This window comes from Momordica charantia (assembly GCF_013281855.1).
Source record: "Momordica charantia cultivar OHB3-1 chromosome 6 unlocalized genomic scaffold, Mcharantia_2.0 BLBB01000006.1, whole genome shotgun sequence".
Lineage (NCBI taxonomy): Eukaryota > Viridiplantae > Streptophyta > Magnoliopsida > Cucurbitales > Cucurbitaceae > Momordica > Momordica charantia.
Genome location: NW_028275164.1, coordinates 17,035,694 through 17,053,738, shown reverse-complemented (window position 1 = coordinate 17,053,738; position 18,045 = coordinate 17,035,694). Strand labels below are relative to the sequence as shown.

General features: G+C 37.6%; 1 pseudogene; it reads left to right on the top strand.

Annotated features, from left to right (window-relative positions):
- Nucleotides 1-4,107, top strand: LOC148210800 (uncharacterized; annotated as a pseudogene).
- Nucleotides 4,108-18,045: the final 13,938 nt, after the last annotated feature.

The window sequence follows — 18,045 nt, the reverse complement described above, 5'->3', positions numbered from 1 at the left end:
ATGAATAATGAGGATGGTGATATGTCCGGACTTCTCAATGATTTACAGTGCCCCATGGTAGAAGAAAATGTAGGAGGTGAACAATTTTGTTTTGAGATGCCCCCAAATGAACATGGAAGAGACACGTCTAACAATTTCGAGTAGTTGTTCAATGAAGTGCGTAATCAATTGTACCCAGGTTGTACAAAATTTTCATCATTGAATTTTTTACTAAAGCTGATGCATATCAAGGTCATTAATAATTGGAGTAATAAATCGTTTGATATGTTACTTGAATTGTTAAACGAAGCATTTACGATAGCTGCATCTATACCTAGTACATCATACGAGGCTAAAAGGAGACTGCATGATTTAGGACTTTCATATGAGTCCATACATGCCTGCAAGTATGACTGTATATTATTCAGGAAAGAATATTCTAAATGTCAAAGTTGTCCAGTATGTGGTGAACCTCGCTATAAAAGCAGTGATGGAAAAGCTTCACAAGTATCCCAAAAAGTGTTACGATATTTTCCGTTGATACCAAGATTGAAACGGTTCTTTTTTCTTCAACACATTTTGCTTCTGAAATGAGGTGACATAAAGAAAAACGAGTTGAGACAAAGGGTGTCTTACCACATCCAGCTGACGCTTTGGGGTGGAAGCATCTAGATAGCACATTTCCTCGATTTGCTTCAGACCCACGAAATGTTTGTTTGGGACTAGCTTTAGATGGGTTTAATCCGTTTGGGAATATGAAACAATTCGTATAGCATGTGGTCAGTGGTACTTATTCCATACAATTTGCCTCCTTGGAAGTGCATGAAGGAAAATAATTTATTAATATCATTGCTTATTCGTCGGCCGAAGTCACCTGGAAAAGATATCGACGTTTACTTACAGCCATTAATCGAAGAGTTAAAAGAGTTATGGAATACTAGGGTTCGTATTTACGATTGTACAAGTGGTGAGTACTTTCAAATACATGCAGTTCTTTTATGGACTATTAATGACTTTCCAGTATATGGCGACTTGTCCGGATGGAGTAGGAAGGGATACCAAGCATGTCCCATCTGTAAAGAGGATAATTCATCTTTTCGAATAAGAAACAAAATATGTTTCATGGAACATCGACGTTATCTTCCTCAAAATCATAGTTGGTGTGGGAGTAGACTGCATGATGGAAAGTTAGAACGACGCCCCTCACCAGTGTCAATGGATGGAGATGCAATTCTTCAACAAGTAAATACACTGAATTTTCCAGATTTTAGTAAGAATCCAATAAAAAAAAAAGAGTAAAAGAAAGCGAGATTTAAATTAGATGAAAAAAAGTATATTCTTCGAACTTCCCTATTGGTCGAAACTTATGTTAAGACATAAGTTGGATGTGATGCATATCGAGAAGAACATATGCGACAATCTAGTAGGAACTTTGTTAAATATTGATGGGAAAACAAAAGACACAATCAATGCACGTTTGGATTTGGAGGTTTTAAAAATTCGGAAAGATTTACACTTACAAAAAGAGGGGAATAAAGTTGTAAAACCACATGCTACGTATACATTAATTGCTGCTGAGAGGGTGAAGTTTTGCAAATTTTTGAAATCAGCTAAGTTTCCAGATGGATTTGTGTCAAATATATCGAGATTGTGAGTGCAGATGATGGGACACTATGGAGGGTTGAAAACTCATGACTGTTATGTTTTACTACAACGACTCTTACTGATTGTCATTCGAGCATACGTACCAAAGTTTGTGGGTACGACTATCGTGGAGCTATGTAACTTCTTTCGTGATATATGTGCAAAACAGTACGCATCGGTGATTTGGATCGATTGCAATTTGACATTAATTATAATCATACTATGTAAGTTAGAGAGAATATTCCCACCAACATTTTTTGATTTTATGGTACATCTTGCAGTTCACTTACCATACGAAGCAAAAATTATGGGGCCAGTTAGTTACAGTTGGATGTACCCTATCGAGCGAAGTCTCCGAACCTTAAAACAATATGCACAAAAAAAGAACAGAGCTCGTTCTGAGGGTTGATAGTCAAATCATTCGTCATGAATGAATCGTTGACTTTTTTCTCATTGTATCTGAATGGAATTGAAACGAGATTCAATAGAGATGAACGCAACAATGATACTATTGTCGGTTATAAAAGTTGTGGACAATTTGATGTGTTCAGCTAAGTGCACGTCCTCTTGGGGTATCAACTTCGAAAACATTATCTGTCATTGAAAGAAAAGGTGCACACTGGTATGTACTGAACAACTGTGCAGAGATAGAGTAGTATCGCGAGTAAGTTTGGCTTATGCTACGTTCAATTTAATTTCATACTTAGTACATATAACACTAATGTTGTTTTTCTCTTTTTTCGGAATTGTAATCAACATTTGAGCTCAATTCGAATTCCTGGAGACAATGTTTCTGCCCTATATGAACGACACAGTACACAATTTCCTGATCGGTTCAAAAACAGGTAATATTGATTTTTAGGGTTTGAATGTAGATGAACACAAAACAAAATCGTTAAGTATTTTGTAATGATCTATTATAGGTTTTGACATTACGGGAATAATGCGAATTAGATGATGATCTTTATTCACTTGCATTAGGGCCCTCACTAACTGCATGTTCATATAGTGGTTGTATTGTAAACGGACTACGCTTTCATAATATATAACGCGATAGTCGTTGAACGACACAAAATAGTGGGGTCATGGTGTGTGGAGGAGAAAGAGATGACATGAATTTTTATGGTGTCTTGAGTGATGTTTGGTAGTTAGATTATGCTAATGAGAGACGTGTCATACTTTTTAAGTGAAAATGGTTTGACACAGACTCTAAGAAGAATAGAATTTGAGTTGACTTAGGTTTTAAGTCGATTAATACGTCAAAGTATTGGTATGCTGACGACCCGTTAATTCTCGCTGGTCAAGCTCAACAAGTGTTTTATTTGGATGACCCCAAACTTGGTAATAATTGGAAATTTGTGCAACATATTCGAAATAAACGTGTATGGGATATTCCAGAACAAGAAAAAACGTTGAAAATGATCAAATTTCGTTGTTAGAAGTACGACCTAGGATCGAAATAGATGAATCCACTCAAGATAGTTCATTGCGTCAAGATGATGTTGATCCTATTGTCATAGAGGGTGAAGAACAGTCCAATAGAAGCATAGATGCGAGCAATGTGGATGATTTTATAAATGACGAATTAGACGATGGGGACGCGTCAACTGGTAATAGTATAGATGATGTTGATGACGAGTACTATAGCGAATAAGTATTCCTCCAAGTATGTCGATTTAAATATATGTTGGATAAATTATGCATCAAATTGATTTATGTTGAGTATTTGTTTTGTCAATATATAATACTTTTTGTTGGTTGCCTAAGTTCGTAGAAGAATGAGACTCAGACCAAGCAAGTCAGTTACAGGCGCATGTACAGGGTCGTGAGCATCCACCAGCAGACCCGTCTGTTCCGACTTTTCTTCCAGGTACGTAAATTTAAATATATGTAAAATAAATAAGTATGATTTAACTAATTGGTTAACTGTTTGGTAACATACAAATAGATTAGGCGTGCGAGGATATACCCGATTGATAGAGCTAGAAAATCAAGTTCGTGCAACTAACACAAAGGTACATATCCAATGTAACCACACAGTTAATAAACCAATATGTCTCATGGCCACCACATTCTCTATTGCGATCGGGGTACATACACGCGAACAAGTGGATCTAAAGGTTAACAAGTGGAATGAGGTCGAAGATATTCAGAAGAGGGCAATTATAACTCAGTTCAAGGTTTGAGATTAATTACTTAATATATTTTATCAGTTTTTATGATGCAACAGTAATAACACTTCAATATATGTTCGATGTTTTTTTGTTGTAGGGTCATTTCGATTTCAACGAATTAGATCGAGTTATGATGAAATTCATCGAGCATGAGATGAGATCGACACATAAGGCGTATAGGGCAAAATTGAGCCAACACTACCTGAGTTATTCCACACCTAAGATTGCGCGCAACAATCCTCTAGAGCGGTTGTTGGCAAAACCAGACGATTCGATCACTAGTAGAAAGTTGGCCTTCAATGACAGTTAAATTCTGTCATTAACATAATTCGTGACAATTATCTAATTGTCATCTATTAAGGCATTAAGAAAGAGGAGAAGATGACAAATTTGAAAAATTGTCATCAATGCATTTTCAACTACAATTATAATTTGTCATGAATAGATTTTCCATCACAATTAATAAATGTCACGGAAACTCATTTAATTACAATTTATAAGTGTCACTAAAACAATTAAATATTTCTGTCATCCTGTCAATAAATACCTAAAGACGACAGTTTATAAATTGTCATGAACTAGTATTTAACGACAGTTAAAGATTGACATGAATTTTTTTTAACGATTATTTACAACTGTCACGAAAACTTTTGTGTATTAATAGTCAATATTGCCAGTTTTAACAATCACGAAAAATTGTATAATGACAACTTAAAAATGTCATGCAACATTAAATAATGACATTCGATATATGTCACGTAAATGTTTACAACGACAATTTAAAACTATCATGATATACTTAATAATGTCAACAATTTAATTGTCAAGAAACAGTTTTAAATGTTTTTTTTTGTCACGTAACCTACTTTGTTGACATTTATAAATGTAACTTTTCATATAAACTTGTTTTGAAATATTTCTAAAAATCGCTTTCCATAGTTGTACTTGTACCTGTCAATCGTGACGTATTTTACATACAAAAACATATATATCAATTAGTACACCAACCCACCTACAAATATAAAGTGTATACATATAGTAAATTATAGATACATCAACGAAGGTTTTTCATGTCCATCAACCCCGTACATAAACAAACTATACCAAGTAACTACTAACCCAACAAAAAATGGCCCAACAGTCATCTTTTAAATATTTCAAGTAGCTACCCGCCGTGGTTCTCTAAACTCTTCTTGGAAGATCTAAGCAATGGACAAAAACCTCAAATATTTCACAAGAGTATATGCAAAAGGTTAAACTACAACAAATGTAGCTAACATATTACTATTATATGTTGTTACAGTTCATACCGTGTAAACGTGAAAGGTCAAACTATAAAATGTAGCTAACATATTACAGAAATGCTCGACCCTGCTTCCTTCAACCCTCACTCATATTCAAAACATATTCAAAACAAACAGTTAAGAAAACACGAATCTAACTTCGACAAATATACACAAAAGTGGAGAACCTAAACTTTTAAATCTCTTACACTGAGTTTACTTCCTCTTTCTACTCATTGTAAAGGTTAACATAGTAGAAAAAAAAATTATATTTCAGACCTTCGAAATCAACACACTTTCATAGCCTTTATGTAGTGCTAGAGAGCTAACAATCACAATACGCACCTAAGATATTTTTCTTTCCTTCAAATCAGTCACAAAAAACCCTTCTTTCACAAAAACAAAGATGCAAAAAGGCAATATGTAACGCCCCGAGTCCTTCAGGTTAGTTAGTCTCGAAACAGGAGATTTTTTTTTCATTCGATATTAAATTGATTGTTAATTAAATTTCTCTATATTTATCGGGCTCTAAAAATCTTGGCTTTTCGAGTTTAGGTTAACTGTTTTATTTCGGATTGTTGTGGGTTTATTTTATTTCTAAAGTGAAATTTTGGGCTTGTTGTTTTGGGACTTTGTGTTACTTATTTGGGCCTCATTTAAGATTTGGGAATTGGGCTATAGGTTTTAAAACAAAACAAAAGAAAAGAATAAAAAAAAACCCTATCTTTCTTCTCCTCCTTCAACCCAGCCGACAGCCCCCCCCCCCTAAACTTCTTCTCCTTCTTCTTGGAGCATTCCAGTCGGCGGCTCCTTCTTCTCCGGCGAAGCGGCACAGCAGCAGTAGTGAGCCCCACGCCGGCGTCCTCCCGCAGCAGCTCGCGGCGGCGCACGAACGACGTTGTCCACTGCGGCCGCGTTCCTCAGATCCACGATGACCCACGTGATTTCGGCCCCATCTGAACGGGTCTGTTGGAGTTCGAAGGTCAGTGACAAGCTCGGGTCGGATCCGGCAGTGCAACAGCATCTCCACGGCGGCGCGACGGTTTCTGCACCACCCTGCGGCGCTACTCGCGGCGGTGTGCGACGAGCGGCGTTCCTTCACGGCGGCGCACGACGCACAGGTCAGCTCCACGGCGGTTCCGACGACCTGCTGCTACAACCTCAACCCCGGCGACGGGCGCAACTCTCGACGGCTGCCTCCGACGAACAGCAGCTCCGGCGACTCGTTCTTTTTGCAATCCGACGCGAACAGTAGCAGATTCGCGAAGACGTCTTCATTCCGATACATTTTGGCATTTACCCACACCCAAACGAAGCTTGATTTGAGTTATCCGTCCCCTCCGACACTGTTTTGACGTCGACCCACTCCTAACCCAAGTTGTTTTAGTGTGAGTTAGTAGGTAACGACTCTACCTAAACTCGGTTTCGTTTATAACTAAATGTTTCTGATGGGCTACTAACCTCGAGATCGTGCTCTTTTTGTAGTAGGAAGTGTTCAACAAGCTTATGAGCTTTAGGACATTTGTTGTAAGTAGCACGGGGCGGGTGAGTGCGTTGATGTTTGTTATTTGGTTGCCGATGTGCCGTTTATGATGCTTAATATTGGTTTTGATACGTGGTTGTGTAGTGTAACTCTTGTTTATGTTGTTTTGTATGCCTGGTTAGTGTTGAATGTCCGTCGGTGAATTTTGTATTGTTGAACTGCTGAGATCTGTGTAGAATGATGTATGATTGTAGGGAAAGTTCGTTAAAGTGAATTTATTTTGGAAATGTTTGTTGTCTGAATTTGTATGAAGTGTTTGGCGTGTCTCATGAGTTTTTATTATATCTAGCAGTGCTTATTGAATATGAACGTTGGATATTAAGTGTTTGGTTGAATTGTGTTGGGCCCAATCGTTTGCAATTTGTTGACTATGCTCTGTTATGACTAAACTCACTGTGGCGCTGTTGTTAAGATTTGGTATGTTGTGAAAGCATGTTTGGTTTATTGTTTTGCTATTAGAATGATGTTTATGTTGTGGAAGCACGCTGAATTGTGTTCGTGAGCTGAGAGATGCATTGAGATCATACTAGTGGTGGTGTTGTTGATGGGCGTTGTGGTGGTTGGTGCTATTAGGAAAGTAGTACTGAAATCTTGGTTGGAGGCTAGAAATGTTATGTGGAATTATGAAAGTTATGAAGTGAATGGGTGAGTGTCAGGGCCTCGGGTATAAATGGTCGAGGGCTGATACGTCACTAATTGGGTATCGAGGCCTCGGGTATAAATGGTCGGGGGTCGATGCGAGGAGTCTTTCGAAAGGAGAACTATTGGGGCCTTGGGTAAAAATGGTCAAGGGCCAATAGTTGAAAATACATCGAGGCCTCAGGTATAAATGGTCGAGGGTCGATGCACTAGTGTCGGGGCTCTGGGTATAAATGGTCAGGGGCCGACACTACCAACAGAATGGTCTTGGAAAGCTTGAATAGCTGAGGTGAAGATGTACTTGAGGTGTTAGCGAGCCAAGTGGACGGTAGTTGTTGTTATATGATTGTGGTTAGCATCGGGTCTTATAGAGCATGTTTATGGTTGAATGTATAATGTAATAGTAGAGCATGTCTATGGTTGTTCGCATATTGTAATGATAGAGCATGACGATGTATGTTTCCTTTATGGTTATGAGCATGATGTTTGTGTGTGCTTGGTGAGGGCTACTTACGGAGTATATTTTATATACTCACCCCCTCTACAATGATTGTTTCAGGTGAAGGACTCGTGGGTGACCATGGTGATGGGATGGAGGAGACATGACGAGCGAGGACCATAGGCTGCTTAGTTATTCCGGTTTAGTCTAAGTCATTGGTTAAGACCTTATGTTGTGGCCAATAAACGGTTTATTTGTATTTGAATAATTGTGAGATTTTTCCCTTGTTGTTAGTTTTGCTTCGGGATAGGTGCCTACTTGAGTTTTATTCCATTGTTTAGATTCATATGGATTGAATAATAAACTTGCCTCGTGAAGTGGTTCACGAATGTTGTTGAATGTTATTCCATGAGATTGATTTATCGTTAAATTGATGAGGATTGAAACTTGTTTTTATAAGTTTGTGTGCAAAGGAAGTTGGCAGAATGTAGTCGGGGTTAAATTTGATTAGTTGGGTAGTTAATGTGACCTAGAGGTGTGCGGAAAATTCTTGGTCGTTACACAATATCAAACGGTTTTTGAAATTCTCAAAATACTAAAGACTTTACCCAAATAAAACTGATTTAGGAACAACATAGATGTTGAACACTAACAAACAAAAACAATCTACTTATCTAAACCTTAATTGGCCATCTTTGTTGCAGGATAGCCAGAAAATTATCCAACTAAACTTTCAACTATATGCATGACATAAATATAAACAATAATTCTTAATTGGCTATCTTTGCTGTAGGATAGCCACACAATTATCCAACTAAACTTTAAACCACACAATTATCCAACGAGACATTATACTATATGCATGACACATATAAACACTAAGTCTTAAGCAAGTCAAGCCTAAAATCAATGCACGATATTCAGAAAAGAGACCACATAAGTAGCCAGAACGGGAGAGAAAGACAACCAGAAACAAGATATGAACACACCAATCTAAACAACGTAGCTTTAACAAACACAAACGAAATGGAAACATTATCTATCACATTTCTCACGGCAAGAACAAGCTTTCACAATTAGTAAAAGTAATGAAAGGAAAGAATATGAAAGACAAAAAAGTTTGAACACACTCCACTATTGCCAAAATGCTAACTTGCAAAGAACGATAGAAAATAGAAATCATCTTGTTGAAACCATGAACTCAACTAGCCCGAAGCACATCATCAATCTCAGAATAGCCAATATTCAGCTCATAACAGTCCAACATATTTCCATAACTAGAACATGTAAATTTTTCAAAACGAAACACAATGAACACTATGACAAACATATATCCAATAGGCTTCTCACAAAGTTCAGCATGCTTTTCAAACACAACCAAGAAAACGACAACATAACAATAATCTTTAAAAGCCACAACCACCAACATAAACTCAACATGCTTCAACCCTACAACCTCATCACAAATATTCAATAAGTTCTTAGAAACACAACCAAGCAAGCAACTTAGTAAACACCATTCAGAAACACGTCCATCAATTCCAGAAAACAGTATTCAATCCCACGTGTTCGGAACTAAATAAGAACCAACATGTGTATCCAACAGTTCATTAACAATATAGCAAGTGTAGTTTAAAGTTTAAAGGCAACCAAACAACCAAGCAACTTATACGTTCAAGAGCAAATATGGACAAGTAAGAACTACTAACCAAAGGGTCCTAACGCGTCACTAACACCTTAACACTACAACAAAAATCAGATACTATAGTGTCGAAAAAACGTTATCATTGACTTTCCATAGCGTTTTCGAGACGCGGTGGTAGGCGATGTTATGGAAAGTCTTGGGCTTTCCATAGCGTTTTTTCAATGTTATACCAAATGTTATAGAAAGTCTGCTTTTGATTGCATAATTTGAATGTTATAAAATCTTTCCATAGCGCTGTTAGAAATTCTATAATAGACCTTTTATAGCTTTAAAAAAACGCTATGAAATACTATTTATAGCTTTGAAGAAACACTATAAAAAATCAGTAGCAGCATTAAAAAAACGCTATAAAAGACTATTTATAACTTAAATTTAACGATATGGTAGACATTTCACAGCGTTGTACATATCATCTAATATATGCTATTATCAAGATTGCATAACATTTTTCGATATGCCATAGTAACCGATGAAAAGTAGCTGATTTTTTATAACATTTTTGCACCACCTGAAGTAGTTTGACATTGAGGAAAATATTGCAGTTCTCAGTGAGCAGTGGAAAATAATAAACTACAAGATTTAGAAGAAACCACCCAACTGAAGCTGACAAATATAACAAGAGATCCCCATAACTTGGCATCTCCTTGCAAATCAAATTGGAGCTAGAAACTGCAAAATAAAGCTCACATACATTATAATATATAACCCTTACCAACTAGTATTTCCAATTAAAGATGTTCAGTTATATGGCCTACTGGAGAGTCAATACTCAGTAAGCCAATATAACAAATGGAACCATTTAACAAAGTAGCAAGTGTATAAAAAGTATGCTTGTCATACTAACTGCTAAAAAATGTATCACTAAAAGACGATATAAAATTGACTTCCAATGTAATGCCCCGAGTCCCTCAGCTTAGTTAGTCTCGAATCAGGAGATTTTTTTCATTTAATTTTAATGAAAAAAAATATAATATTCAAATCGGATTATTACTAAGAGAGATAATTTATCATTAAAGAAGAGAGGAGATCGAAAGATATGTTTGGGAGGGAAGAGAGTCGTGTTTGTGAGAGATGAAATCGCGTAGAGAAAGTGAGGCGGACGACTGCTCCAAGAAACTCTAACTAAAAATTAAAAAAAATAAGTAATAAAATAAAATTGGTCCAGTTCCATTGAACCAAATATTATGTTTAAAACTCCAACAAATCAGAACGAATCGATTGGTTCTTGACATTCCTAACACAATCCAAACCAACTCTAACGTCTCATGGCACATGTTGGTTGGAAGAGAAGGGTTACATGTTGTTTAGGGGTAAAAATACCTGGGACACGTGGAGGACGCAGATTACGCTTGTTTACATGCGTAAAAAGAAGGTTTTAGATGCTGTTTTTACAATGTTTCAGCTTTGTTTCGGATTTTTCTCGGTCGTTTGAGTTCCAATTCATGCAAAATTCATATATTATGGTTTGTGGTTGGCTTATATTGTATTTATGACATTTTCGGACCATTTGGGAGTGCAAATTAATCAAAAGAAGCAAAAAGACGGAAAAACCATCATGGGAGGCGCCAGGCACCTGCGTGCCTGCAGAAAAACTGGTTTTCTTCTAACTTTGCCCTTAATGAAACGCGTCTTCCAATGCGTTTTGGTGGTTCCAACCGATGCATACGTGTAGAAGAAGTGTTCCACTATCAGTTTGAGCACGATTTGGTCAGTCAAAAGAGTTGGAAATGGGTGATTCACCATCGTTTTAGGACCTACCTAACCAATTCTGCACAGCTATAAATTCTAGCAACTTCTCCACCAAAATCATCAAGCCTTGCTTCCTTCTCTTGATCATTTTTAGTGTTTCTTTGTTGCTTTCTAAGTACTTTTGAGTTGCTTTCATTAGTTACTTTTGGTTTTTAAATCCCGAGCACTTTACATTCCTTTATTGAGCTTTGTTTTGTTTCCATTTGTACTTAGTTATTTTCTACTTATTCAAATATATAAAAATCTAGCACTTTGCTTATCTTCCCTTTGCCTTTACTTTATTTTTAGTTAAGAGAGTTGTGTTTTTGGAGGAAAGAGCACGTGACACTCTCCCTTGCTTGAAAGAGAAGGGCGAAGCTCTCAATCCCGATAAAAACTCTCTGTTAGTTAACTTTTGTTTTTCACACATGCATTCCACATTCAACCATTTTACTTGCTGTATTTTCTTCAATATGTCTTTCTAAATTCCCGTCTCTAGCCCGATTATGGATAGTTAGCCTTTTATGTCTAAAAAGGGTTGCTAAGAAGTAGTGTTTTTGCTTTCCATTCATTGCTCAACATGTTTTCCCAAAAAGTTAGGATTTAGAGAAGGCCACTGTAAGTCTTAACAAGTCAATACTGAAAAGGTTGCTTATTTGCATTGTTGAGTGATTAAACCGAGGAGAGGAGCGCCTTAGACATAAGGGTTCCGCTTAAGTAGCCTAGACATAGGACCTTAACCCGAGGTTGCGACTATTTCCATCCTAGAACTAAGATATATCTCATAATAGACATATTAGGGAATGTCTTAGGACTTTGAACTTGCTTAGACATAAGTAAAGTGAGAAGCGTAGTCGTTAGTTTCTAAAGTAAAATGCATATTATCCTTAGCATGTCCTTGATTCTTTGATGGCTAACTTGAAGTAATTCCGGCTAGGTTTTATCATTCTAAGTCCAAATCCCAAATCCAAACCATTATTTGTGACCACTTCCCATTTTACAACAATCACTCATTCCAACATTCACTATTCTTTAAAACTTTAGAGTTTGGAAATTGTTTAGAAGTCCTTGAGGATCGATACTTGGATACTCCATCCATTTTATATTACTTTGACAGGTGTGCGCTTGCATTTATATAATTGTTACCACGCTTAGCGCGTGCGTTCAGCATAAACGCCCAGTCAAGTTTTTGGCGCCGTTGCCGGGGACTTTAGTTTTAAAATTATTTTCAAATTCTTTTAGTTTTTATTTTTGTGAATTGTTGTTGGGTGTAATTTCCATCCACCGTTTTTGTTCTATATTTTTGGTCGTTTATCTCACAAGGGTAAGTTAAAGTGCATGAGCACAAGATCTTTTCTTCTACCCCTTGACCCTGAGATTGAGCGGACCCTTCGAAAAACTCGAAAGAAGCAAAGACTTCGAAAACAACTAGAAAAGCAAAAAAGAGAGAGAACGTGAAATCAGTCCTGAAAGTGAGGTAGAGAGTACGAGCACATCAATGGCAGATATTCCACCTTGTGATCCGGTTGATCCACCTGCTGTTCCACCTACACAGCAATACATCCCACCACCGCAACAGCAGTACAATCAGAGAACACAGACTCCACCAGTACAAAATAACAACTCAAATCTTGAGAATATGATGAAGGAGTACATGGCCCGAACCGACGCAGTGATACAATCCCAAGCGGCATCAATGAGGAATTTCGAGACCCAATTGGGACAGCTCGCCAATGAATTGAAGAATAGACCACAAGGTTCTTTTCCAGGCCATACTGAATTACCAAAACGAGAAGGGAAAGAACAGTGCAAAGCTGTCACCCTCAGGAGTGGACTGACATATGATGGACCAACAATGCCAACAACAGATGTACAGATTCCGTCCACTGAACCAATAGTAAAGATACCAGAAAATCCAACAACACCAGAAAAAGAAAATATTAGAAAAGGTAATGAGGACACCCCGAGTGTTCCTCCACAGGTACAGCCTTCTTTTACCCCTACTCCCCCGTTTCCACAAAGATTAGTTAAGAAAAATAATGATTCCCAGTTTAGAAAATTTTTAGATATTTTAAAACAACTGTATATAAATATACCATTAGTAGATGCTCTAGAACAGATGCCAAATTATGCTAAGTTTTTGAAAGATATAGTTTCTAGGAAGAAAAAAATAGGAGAGCATGAACTGGTAGCCATGACAAAATGTAGTAGTGAAGCTGTAGGCAGCCCGCTACCCATGAAATGTAACGATCCTGGCAGTTTTACCATTCCATGTTCCATAGGAGGAAAAAACTTAGGTAGGGCATTATGTGATCTAGGCGCTAGCATTAATCTTATGCCATTATCAGTTTTCAAATCTTTAGGCATAGGAGAAGCTAGACCTACTACGGTTACCCTCCAACTAGCAGATAGATCTATCATAAGACCTGAGGGAAAGATAGAAGATGTTCTAGTCCAGGCGGACAAATTCATTTTCCCTGCGGACTTTATCATTCTAGATTGCGAGGCAGACTTAGACGTTCCCATTATTTTGGGAAGACCATTTCTAGCCACTGGGGATACAAATTTTAATGTGAGGAAGGGAGAAATTACAATGAGGGTAAATAATGAAGAAGTTAAATTTAACGTTCTAGACGCCATGAAATTACCAGGAGACTTTGAAGAGTGCTCTGCTATAAATAGCTTGAATCCTATTATGTTTGATGAGTTTTATGGCTTATTAGTTACAGAGATTGAAGAAGAGCTTGATAAGATAGCAGAAGGACCAGAAGATGTGGCTAATCCTATTGAAAAAATACAAAAAGAAGAATGCAAGTCGTTACTTCCGTCCATAGTGGAACCACCCACGTTGGAGCAGAAGCCATTGCCGTCGCATTTGAAATATGCGTATCTAGGGGATAACGACACTTTACCAGTTATTATAGCTTCCAATTTATCACCTACTAATGAATATTCTTTATTGCAGATTTTGGAGAAGCACAAAAAGGCCATTGGATGGACGATAGCAGATATCCGAGGGATAAGCCCAGCCTTTTGCATGCACAAAATTCTATTGGAAGAAGATGCTAAGAACTCTATTGAGAGTCAAAGGCGGTTGAACCCGAAGATGAAAGAGGTTGTAAGGAAAGAAATTCTTAAATGGCTTGACGCCGGTGTTATATACCCAATATCCGACAGCAGCTGGGTAAGCCCAGTACAGTGTGTACCAAAGAAAGGGGGTATAACCGTGGTGGCCAACGAGGAGAATGAACTCATCTCAACCCGAACTATGAGCGGGTGGAGAGGTTGCATTGACTATCGCAAACTCAACAAGATAACAAAGAAAGACCATTTTCCTCTCCCGTTTATTGACCAGATGCTCGACCGTCTGGCAGGTAAGGATTTTTATTGTTTTTTAGATGGATATTCGGGTTATAATCAAATTACTATTGCTCCAGAAGACCAAGAGAAGACAACATTTACGTGTCCGTATGGTACGTTCGCTTTTAGGCGAATGCCCTTTGGACTATGCAATGCACCCGCGACTTTTCAGAGGTGTATGATGGCCATCTTCTCTGACATGGTAGAAAATATTCTAGAAGTTTTTATGGATGACTTTTTTGTTTTTGGAAATTCTTTCGACGCTTGTTTAGTTAATTTGGAGAGAGTATTGGAGAGATGTGAACAAACAAACCTAGTCCCAAATTGGGAGAAGTGTCATTTCATGGTACAAAAGGGTATTGTTTTGGGTCACAAAATTTCCAAGCAAGGAATAGAGGTAGACCACGCTAAGATAGACATCATTTCAAAGCTACCTCCTCCTACAAATGTCAAAGGGATTAGAAGTTTTTTAGGGCATGGGGGATTTTACCGCCGCTTTATAAAAGACTTTGCTAAAATTTCTAAACCCTTGTGTCAATTGTTAGAACATGATAGACCATTTGTTTTTGATGATGACTGTTTAAAATCATTTGAAATGTTGAAAGTTGCTCTAAGTTCAGCTCCTATAATTATCGAACCTAATTGGGATTTACATTTTGAGCTCATGTGTGATGCCAGTGATTATGCAATAGGAGCTATGTTAGGACAACGTAAAAACAAGATCTTGCATCCTGTGTATTATGCTAGTAAGACTCTGACCGGTGCACAACTCAATTACACTACTACTGAAAAGGAACTGTTAGCAGTTGTGTTCGCCTTTGATAAGTTTAGGTCTTACTTGATAGGCACAAAAGTCATTGTTTTTACTGACCATTCTGCTTTAAAATATTTATTTGCTAAAAAAGATGCTAAACCACGTTTGATACGGTGGATTTTGTTACTTCAAGAGTTTGATATTGAAGTTAGGGACAGGAAGGGTACTGAAAACCAAGTTGCTGATCACCTGTCTAGATTGGAATCCCCGCTCTGTGATGATGGAACTGTTATACGTGAACAGTTTATTGACGAGCAACTCTTGCGAGTTGATTCAGTTCCGTGGTATGCCGATATAGCAAATTATTTGGTAAGTCGAATAGTTCCTTATGAGTTCAACAAGCAACAGGTAAAGAAATTTCTAAATGAAGTTCGATGTTATCGTTGGGATGAGCCTTTTTTATATAAGCTAGGACCTGACAATATCTCACGCAGGTGTGTCGCAGAAGAAGAGCACGAGGCGATATTAGACGCTTGTCATATGTCTCCATGTGGAGGACATTTTGCAGGACACAAAACCGCAGCCAAAGTTTTGCAAAGTGGGTTCTTTTGGCCCACTCTGTTCAAAGATGCACATAAGTTTGCCCAGGTTTGTGACAAATGCCAACGGACAGGTAATATATCTAAACGCCACGAAATGCCTCAAACCCCGATCCTCGAGATTGAAATATTTGATGTGTGGGGTATAGATTTTATGGGTCCATTTCCATCTTCTAATGGTAAGCTTTATATATTGTTAGCAGTAGATTAGGTTTCGAAATGGATAGAAGCCATTGCAACTGCTACCAATGATTCCAAAGTTGTCATTCGTTTTCTGCAAAAGCACATTTTTACGCGTTATGGAACCCAGCGTTGTCTGATAAGCGATGGGGGGGCTCATTTTGTGAATAGGTCTATGCAAAAGTTGCTGACTAAATACAATGTGCGTCATAGGGTTGCAACAACATATCATCCTCAGTCGAATAGGTTAGCCGAAATATCTAATAGGGAGATAAAAAACATTTTAGAAAAAACTGTAAATCTTAACCGTAGGGATTGGTCTTTTAAGCTTGATGATTCACTTTGGGCATATAGGACAGCATTTAAGACTCCCCTCGGCATGTCCCCCTATAGGCTAGTTTTTGGAAAAGCATGTCATTTGCCTCTTGAGCTAGAATATAAAGCATTTTGGGCTACTAAGAAATTAAATTTTGATTTGTTGGCTGCAGGTGAAGCGAGGAAGTTACAATTGTTGGAATTAGAAGAACACAGACACTTTTCTTATGAGAATGCTAAGTTGTTTAAGGAAAAAACAAAACAGTGGCATGATAGGCGTCTTCGGCCGAACAATCTTCAAGAAGGTGATCTGGTTCTGTTATTCAACTCTAGGTTGAAACTTTTCCCTGGAAAGCTTAAGTCTAGATGGTCTGGTCCCTTTCAAATTTTTAAAGTCTACCCATATGGGGCAGTGGATCTAGTTGACTCTAAGGAAAATGTTTTTAAAGTAAATGGGCAGAGACTTAAGCCGTATTTTGGAGAACCAGTGGATAGAGGAAAAACCTCTATTCAACTTTCAGGTCAATAAATTTTTGCGAAAAATGTTTTTTCCTTCTTATCCGTTTTTGAAAGAACAAAAGTAAAGGAAGGAAGTCTTTGTATCTTGTATTTTCTCTTTGTTTCATTATAAAGTTTTTCTTATTAAGAGAATGTTTTTGAAAACGTTGAAAAAAAAAGAAAGAAAAAAAAACGTTGAAAAAAAAAAAAAAAGAATTACGCAGGCGCCTGGCGCCTGCCCTTTGCGAAAATAAATCACGCAGGCGCCTGGCGCCTGCCCTGTTTTTCCAGCAATTCGAAAATATTTTCCTTCACGGTTTGGGTTTTTAATTTTTGATAATATGGGCTTTATCTTGGGTCAAACATTAATCTTCTATGATTTAGCTTTAAAAACTTCTCTTCAAATTTTGTTTCCCTAATCCTATTTTGTATTCAAATTTATTTTTTTTCCTTTTAGGTTTAGGAAACCTAGTTGAACTTAAATCTCAATCCCTTTCCATTTAGGATTTAGTTTGGGGAAAGCTTTAAATAGACTCATTGCCTAAGCTTTACAACTCCACCAAAACCCACACAACTCTCTTCTTCCCCTTGTTTTTTCGGCAAAACCCACTCCCTTCATCACCCTTGTTTTCGATTTTCAGCCATCACCAAAAAGAAGAAGAAATTTCCAGCATTTGCTTACATCTATGGCTTCTTCTTCTCAACATACTTCACTTCCTACCTCTTCTACTCAAGCTCCAAATGCCACAAGCATTTCTTTTCCACCATTGGAGAACTTCCAAAACCACATAGGTTCAGATTCTAGGCTAGCTGCTGTTAGGGGAGGAAACCCGCTTCAAACATTTGAATGTCCTCCATCCCAAGCTCCTACACAACGTCCTATAATGAGCCCACATGGTTATGTTAATTTTCAGCAACTACCCACCCTTAATATACCTCAAAACAGTGAGTTTAGGGCTGAAAATCCTCAACAACTTCCTCCAATGATCAATCCGGGTATGTACCAACCGTTTATGTTTAACCTGGTTCCTTCCTATCATTTTCCCTTGTCCCAAATGCAAATTTCAGCTAGTGTTCATCCTTATGGAATGCCAAACCCATCTACTCTATTTCCTAGCCTTCCACCTTATTATGGAATGGGTCATTGGGTACCTCCACATAATTATGGTATGATTTCACCTAGAGTTTCCCCACCACCTCAACTT